Source organism: Vanessa cardui, chromosome 8 (assembly GCF_905220365.1).
Source record: "Vanessa cardui chromosome 8, ilVanCard2.1, whole genome shotgun sequence".
Classification (NCBI taxonomy): Eukaryota; Metazoa; Arthropoda; class Insecta; order Lepidoptera; family Nymphalidae; genus Vanessa; species Vanessa cardui.
In genome coordinates, this window is record NC_061130.1 from 12,247,194 (window position 1) to 12,256,361 (window position 9,168).

Genomic DNA, 9,168 nt, shown 5'->3' on the forward strand with positions numbered 1-9,168 from the left:
CAGCGAGGCGATATTCTGTGTGATACATCAACCTTACATGTGAACATAACATCTTGAGAGATTATCTTACGAACCGTAAAGGATATAACAATCAGTAAGAAGTATTAAAATTGTCTATAAATATATCTCGCTAATAATAGTATACTGTGTAATTAGTAGTCAAACATAGAGAATAACTAAGTGTGTCCTCTGTGGTCTGTTAAAAAGAATTAAAATATTATTCGTTAAGTAATTTTCATATATGTAGGCGGACGAGCATATACTTTACCTGACGGTAACTGGCACTACCGTCCGTAAAAAATGGCGCCAATACACCAGCAACCCTGGGAATTGAAACGTTACGTCTCTAATGCCTGTAGTTACTTGGCTCACTCACCCTTCAAACCGATACAATAATACTGAGCATTTTGCGGTAGAATATCTAATGAGAGGAAACCAGAGAGACTTGCAAAAACGCCCTAAGAGAAAATTAGTTAATAGTTTGAACAACAAATTATACCAAAAATAACCCTCTATTCATGGAACATACCGATATAACCACAAATTCAGTTTTGACGTAACTATAGCGAAACCGAGCAATTAATTCGATCGCTTAGGCATTACACTCGAGCGATGATCATAATAATTGTTCTAACCGATATCCCTACGTAATATAAGTACCAAATACACAACATCGTTATGTATCACGTTTGATTACTGTGGTTGAATGTTCGCGGAATTTATGAATTTAAAACTCTTCGCGTGTTTTGGTAAAATTTATCTGTTCTTTTTTATGATTATTTTCGGCTATCGTTAATATGAGTGCTCATTATAATGGTTTAAAAGTGAATACTGTAATATTTTCATTTCAATTTATTTATGGTAATATAAATTCTGATTACAATAAATTAAAAGTGTTTACTGTAAATCATAATCGTATACGTTTAGACCTGACGTTTTAAAATATTTTGTATGAAGACTTTAAAATAAATGTAATAAAAAAATTGGGACGTGAAGTTCACGCGATTAGTGAATATTATTAAAAAATACATAATTATGTTTACCTTAATTTTTGTTAGAGTCGTCAGAATTTCTATAAAAGTCATCATTGAATAAAGCTTAATTCCCCATAAAAATCTTCTTACATCACGTATCAAATAATTTACAATAAAATATTCATCATATCAAATCTTTGTTCATCACGTAACAAATAATTTACTATAAAAATATTTAGAAATTATTGAAAAAAAACCTCCTTATATTTAAAACTTAAAACTAGACAAACAATGAAATCCTCATCCAAATTGGAGTAGTTTTTGTATCATATAAACTTCAGACACATACAAACATTCTCACATACATAAGGTGGGAAACAGAACCTTAATTTTTGAAGTCGATTTATCACCCTTAAAATAACTTTATTCAACCTATTTTAGTGGTTTGGTATTTGCAATCGGTCGCGAATGGCGTCGAGACTGTTATATGAAATTTTTAAATTAAAATTCGTTCATCTAAGTTTAATTAAAAATACTTTTTAAATTCTCCGAGTGCTTTTTTTAAAGTAATTAAGAGGTAGAAATCTAACACTTCTATTATAATGTTAATTAAAAATGTTTGAGTATGCATTATGTAAAGACTGAAGTACGATTGTCTTCATATGTATAATTTGATCTAATGCGTTATTACATATTATTTTCATTCAATTCAAATGGGGTTTGTATATGGCGAAGTTTACTTAGATATTTATTTATTTCTGAAAAGCAAAGGAGGAAATTAATTATGTGGTAACTGGTGACCATACATTAATACCATATGTAATTTAAATCACCACGTAAATCTAGCACCAATCGCTGGACCTAAAATATTATGTAACTAATGCTATGGTGTAGTGGGCATAACATATTTATGGTTCCAGCAGGAACTGCTCTCCTACCACAGTTTGGTGTTAGAATAACTCATTTGAATGCCTTAATGCCTTGCCACTGATTAAATCGCAAGTTGCTTGTTAAATCGTCCCAATTATACAGTTTAATAATTTACAAATCATTTTTGATGACGTATGATGTTTTCGAAAAAGCCTTTTGCCTAATAGGATTGTGAGATCAAATGACCACAACGCTCCATTGTTAATTGTCGGATAAACATAGATTGTATATATATTTAACGATAGAAACTAACTTGTAGAGTCATGTTCGTGTAATAATTATTACAATTGTTTCGAAAAGTTAATGAAGATTACTTACTTACTTGGTGGTAGGGCTCCGTGCAAGCCCGTCTGGGTAGGTACCACCCACTCATCAGTTATTCTACCGCCAAATAACAGTACTCAGTATTGTTGTGTTCCGGTTTGAAGGGTGAGTGAGCCAGTGTAACTACAGGCACATGGGACATGACATCTTAGTTCCCAAGGTCGGTGGCACATTGACGATGTAAGGAATAGTTAATATTTCTTACAGCTTCATTGTCTATGAGTGATGGTGATCACTTACCATCAGGTGGCCTATATGCTCGTATCGAACCACTAACCACGTTTCGAACTATTTGTGCAAGTATGGCTAATAAGTTTTCCCCGATGTCGCCTATTAGTTAAACGTCAAATTTATCAATCAGGAAAAGTATTTACGTTTTCCGTTCTTTTTTTTTGCTTAGTAGAATTTTTCGTAGAATCAAAAACGTGCACCGTTTTTCGAAATTTGTTTGTCAATTAGATAATACGTTTTTGATTTTAGAACTATTCGTGATCTTTAGACATTTTACCGTTTGCTACCGTTATTTTTTTATAACATGTAATATTATCAACATATTGTGTTTTGTCCGTATAAAAACGACATTATTTTCTTTTTCTTCGCAAAATCGGCACTCGAACAAGAGTCCACAACCAACGTGGTCTACGTGTTCCATCAACTGCGTCGTATTGGCAATTTCACGGAGGACTTCGAATGCTACTTTATTAAAACTTTCGATAAAATATTATAACAAAACTCCCCATTAAATTCGGTTAACTGATCCACTTTATTGTGTACGAACGTCCATGATATCCAGTTACGTCTAAACGTAATTGGTTGATATAGCTGGAAGGTGTGGGGTCTATTTCAGATTATCATTAATCAATTTAACTGTTTTTGTTGTTGAGGAAAATCTGTTTTAGGGGAACATTTTGTGTAATTTGAAAACTCGTTATTAAAACATTTTCTAGATACCAAATATATCTAATTTTCAGCTTGTAGCTCACAATATAAAATTATTAATAAGGCGTATTACTCATTCAAAGCTAATACACAATAATAAATGACGATTGAACGTGCTTAGACGCTTGCAAAGATCTACTTAAATTGGCATATTTTTATTTGATTATTTTTTTCCGCGACACTAAAGGCACTTATTTTGGTAAAACTTTGATGAGTTGCTAAGCGTAAACCAGTGAAGGTTCTGCTCCAAAGAAATACCTGTGCGAAACCGGGTAGCTAGTTTTTAACAAAAGAGTCACCTATTTATAAACCGAATATATATATAAATAAGTTTATTCTTTAGAGATAGGAAAAACTCTTATCTCTAAAAGATATCGGGTAAGGTAAAAAAAGGTTTGTAAAAAAGTTACTTAATGATGACATTTGAATTAAATTATCTACATTCTTTATAAAAAACACAAAAAATCAAATGTTTTTATTCAAAAATGATCAGATAAAATAATAGAAAATTCAGAATTAGTTAGTAAATACGTTTTGGATTGAAATATATTTTTACTATCTTCAGTAATAAAGCGAAGCCAATTATTTATACTAAATAAAATATACATATAGAAAAAATAATTACAAGTATTTTATTATTACAAGTTGCTACAACATTATTCGTGAGGGAACGACGACTGTGTAATGTACATCCCAAAACATGTGCTCTAACTTCTCGTAACAAGGTTTCGTGAATGTTTTATCTTGATAATGAGTTCTTAACTAAAATAACTGTCCTTATTTCGAATTCCGCCTTCAATAACACGAAGAGCATGGAGCATGAAACACTTTACTCCTACACGTAAATATACAAAGTATTCAATGGTATGCCTTTTACCTATTGCAATACTCCTGGGAACCCGAATAAATATATAATTTATTTTCCACCGTCATTTGTTTTTTTTTTTAATATTCTTCTCTCAATCTTCTTATTAACGGTTCTGTGATAAGGTAACATCTGTACGCTATAAGGAATTTAAGTTTATATGATACAAGAAATATATGCATACACATTTAAAATAGCGAGGCAAGAGTTACATGTCAACAAATGAATTAATATAGGAAGCCTACTGCGTATTTATTTCTCTCTCAGTTGGGTTACCTGGATGACATGGCTAGTTAGCCATAAATTTTGCTTTTATTTTTAGTAATATTTCTTTTATAAGTAAGATCTTTGTATCTTATATGCGGTGTACAGAAAAATATATTAACATTAATATGAAATCTAATATTACCAAACAAAATTTTGTATTATAAGGCTTTTCTACTTGTTCGCTTGTCCCCACATTACGTCAAAAGGAGTAATCTATCACTGCCGACCGCAGTGTCTCGTTAACATAATGAATTAGCTGTTGACGTGTGATCATTAAACAAACTTGTTCCGCTGATTCCTAGACACTGTCTTTGTCAGCCATTGTGGGCATTTTATTTCGCCATTAAATTAAATCTAGAATAAAACGATGTAACCAAAGTACCTCAGTCGTGAACAATGGATTACAACCGGTAGATGTAGTTTTCAAATTCGTTTAATTCCGAAGTTTGATTTTATATTTTGTTTAACATACATTGACTTTTGGTATTGATTATTACTTCTTATTTATTATACATATATATATATATATATATATATATATATATATATTAACATGGTTATTTTTATTAGACTGATACTCTCGTGAACAAGACATTCGTAGATAATGTCGAAATATCGAGCTCTACCGAAGAAAAATAAAAAACATGGTAAATATCCCGTAATTAATAACTGTAATATTTAATATATGTAACTCTGATATATATATATATATATATATATATATATATATATATATATATATATATATATATATATATATGTAGCAGGGTAGATACCAGAAACCGTTCGGCTAAGCGTACGCGAAGACTGTGCTGTGCCCCAATTTGACGCGCTACTTTAGTTTGCGTTCTTGTTATTGTGCCTAAATAACCTAAAATTTTTCCATAGTAAATAGATGTGTCCATTGGTAAGTAACTTTGATTCTCAAATAGTTGAAAATTAATTTAAAATCATCAAGGGAGATAAAGATATGCGGTATCTCGTTTAATCTAAAGCTATGAAAATTACAAAGTTACTTTATTGTTGATTTGAAACAAATTTTCTCGGAAAAAACCTTTAAAAGTAACTTAACTTTGAAAAACATCTGCCATAATCGCATCGTCATGAATATAAACAGATTAAGCTCGGAATGCGAATGTGAAATTCCAGCGTTATTTGACATGAAGGAAAATGTATGTGTCTTGTGGTAAGTGTGGGAAGTAACACGTATGTGCCAGTTTGATTTGAACTTATGTTCCTTTATTTTTTCAGATAAAGAGAAAAATACGAAACTTGCGGTGTGGTATTTGAACTTATTTTTATTTTCAGAGACAGATAAAGTTTATTTTACGATGTAAGGAATTGAAAGCAATGTATTTGTACAATTCTTAAAAGATATAATAGGAAATTACGAAGGCAAATTTTGGTAAATGATATCATATAATTAAATTTACTCTACAGACTCGCCCCGACTTCGCACGGATACTTGATATGTATCGTTATATTATGATCAATTATACATAAAATCATTATAAAATGAAGCCTTTGTGTTATTCTGATGTATAATCTATATTACTGTAAAATTTAATTCAAATCCGTTCACTAATTTTTTCGTGAAATGGTAACAACAAGCAAAAACAACAACAAATAGCGGTTGCGTGGACAAAAATAGTAAAGTAATAATAAGTAATATGTCGTTTGGTGAGTGTCACTCATCTACAACATACCCAAACACCTTTTCGGTTCATTTGTAGGTATTTCTCAGCCAGATTTTTTTAAATATAAATTGATCTATCAAGCATCACAGTATTTTCATTTGCTAAACTCGTGTGCGTGATTCATTTATTGCACGGTTGTGAAATATTTACTGTGAGAAAATCTACATTGTCGAATAAATATCTGCCACGTTATGTTCACTAAACTGCACGGGTCAGTGTGATGGAATAAACTCCAAATCTTCTCGCCCATAGAAGAGATACCTGTAAAATTGGATTGATACCTTTACAGTATTACGTTATGTATATTTATCTAAATGTTTCTTCAGACCAAATATTTGCATTACTTTTCATTTGCATATTGCATATTGGAAACAGATAAATATTTCATTAAATATGCATTTGTTATTACTTTTTTAAATTAACTTTATCAGCACCAAATAGGAATTTGATAATGTAAGCGGTTACCCCCCCAAAAATGTTTGAATATTGTATTATAGATTCATAACAAAATTTTATTTTTAATGAGTTATTAAATTTTCACATGAAATTGGAATCAGAATATTTAGAAAAACTTGATGATATTTTGAGAAGACGGTTCTGATGTCTGATAGCACGCGGGTACGGAAGGGATGAGCAGGTAACATAGACTGTAGACTTTCATCACGTTTGATACAATTTTATCTTATTTATAGATGTACCAGCTAGCTCGGCTTTGCAAGGAATATGGCTACATAAAACGTCAATGCATGTGTATGTATTAGGATTTTATACGACATCCTAGATTCAAGGCGAATGTTCCCATGAAGTATTATTCTTCAATATTCAAATCATTTATACTGTTTTTTTTTTTGGTTCAACAAGTTTAAACAGACAACGTGGTAGCTCGACTTTGTTTTATAACATACTCGAAACTCGCCCCGGATTCGCATCGGTGCAATGTTGATACTAAATATACTACAGATGAGTTTTTTACGATATAATTTTAGAAACCTCTAATATCAGTATTTCTCTAATTTATTGTACATGTATTACACATATTAACCTTTCTCTTGAATCAATCTATCTATTAAAAAAAACGCGTAAAATCCCGTTGTGAAATGTTTAAGATATAAGCATAGGTGCATAGGGAAAGACATCGGTAAGCGAATTTGTTTAATACGATGTAATAAATAATATTTATATTACAAATATGGAGAGAAAGTAATCTAGTTAGGAAATCTTTATTAAACCCGCGCAAAAACGGCGAGGATCGTTAGTATACTGTAATTATTGCTGACGCTATGGTAGTGCCGTCAGGTTGGCCCCGCCCACGTACCAGCTGCTATTCTATCGCAATGGATTATATTGCTCAGGAATGAAGGTTGAGTCACGGTAATTACTGGCATTAATGGCAGGTCCTGCGGTTGGCAAACGACTGATGTTCTTATTACCAGTGTCTATAGTATATTCGATTAGACGAATAAATTGCCTTATTTGCTTTTCTGACTCATAAAATAAATATTAATTTCTGTTATAACATAATATAATTTCTGTTATAAAATATTAAAACTATTTATCGTCTTTCCATCAAACATAGATTAAATATCGAATAAAGTTTCTGTTCAATCCTGTATCGATTAAATTTACTGTAGCCTTAACAGTTCCCGAGATCCTGGGTACAAATATGAGGGCGGGCTAGTATTTACTTAGTTTTATGAGTGAAGTTGTTATGTAAGTAAATAATTGCATAGCTTGGAACATATTGTCATAGCGATTGGGTGAAGGGTTTAGAAGTTGGCGTGATACAGCATTGCGTTACAATATAGATTAAAAATCAGTGTCAGTCTATAAATCTCGAACAGACTTCCATTCGAACACCTAATATCGATTTATTTTTTAAAACTAGTACCAACGACATCGTACGTGTTTGAAATAAAAAAATAAATTGTAAGTTATTCATGAGTACACCAGCTTTCTGCCGGTAAAAATCTTGTAAAAATCCGTCCAGCCGTTCCGGAGAATAATCGGAGCAAACAGACAGACTCACAAATAATAAAAAAATATATTGGTATATGTACCGCATATACATACACATAATATGACTTTAGTAAAAAGCGGTCATTTTAATATTACAGCCACTCCAATTTTATTATATGTATAGTTTAAACGTCACGAATTTGAATTCACAGCTATAATAGTCTAATAATTTGAACGATGTCCAGAGCTTGAACCCTCGGGATAACTTTGAACAGGATACGTATTCCCAGGACATGTTGCTTGAACAATGTTAATGTTCAAGATATAAATATATTACTCAATGAGAGACAGGTTTGTAATAATCCACTGCTTGATGGTTTTAATCGTAATATTGTTACAGTATGTATTTATAAATATGTGTCTATTTTTGTAGAGCAGATACAATTTTATTAGTTTAAATGTTCGAATTTAAACCATATTACTCCATTAGTAATCTCATTACGTACTAAGTTAACTACTAAATTTCTTGCTGGTTCTTATCAGTAGAATCTACATTCCGAATCGGTAGTAGATTCAATTAATATAGTTTGTCAAATGAGTTAGTTTGTTTGCCTATTTGAAAAAAGTATATTTTGATTTCGATTTTTTGTTTCCTTTTCCCAATGTTTATCTGGGAGAGATCGCTCATTAATACCATCTCTTCGGGATGTTCTTAACAAAGTAGGAATACTCACTGTTGCGTCACAGTATATTAACAACAATATGATGTTTATTCACAGTAACATTGATCACTTTGATAAATATCATTGTATGTGCACTAGAAGTAAGGATAAGTTTATAACGCCAAGTTTCCGACTCCAGAAGTCAATAAATCCTCTTTGGGGCAATTTTTTAATAAATTTCCGCAGATATTTTTAACTTTGCCGTTTCGTAAATTCAAATCGTTTGTAAAAAATACATTGGTAGAAAAATCATATTATTCGATACACGATTTTATAGATGATAAAAAAGCGTAGAGTTAACACCTGTTGACTTCCAAGCAGGATATATTACTTTAAATAATTGAATTAACTAACATGACATTGTATTTTTTAAACATTGAAAAAGAGTAACTACTGAGTTTCTTGCCGGTTCTTCTCGGTAGAATCTACTTTCCGAACCGGTGGTAGCTCACTTAATTGTAAAACGACGATCCAAAATGCCTGTAAAAGCCTAC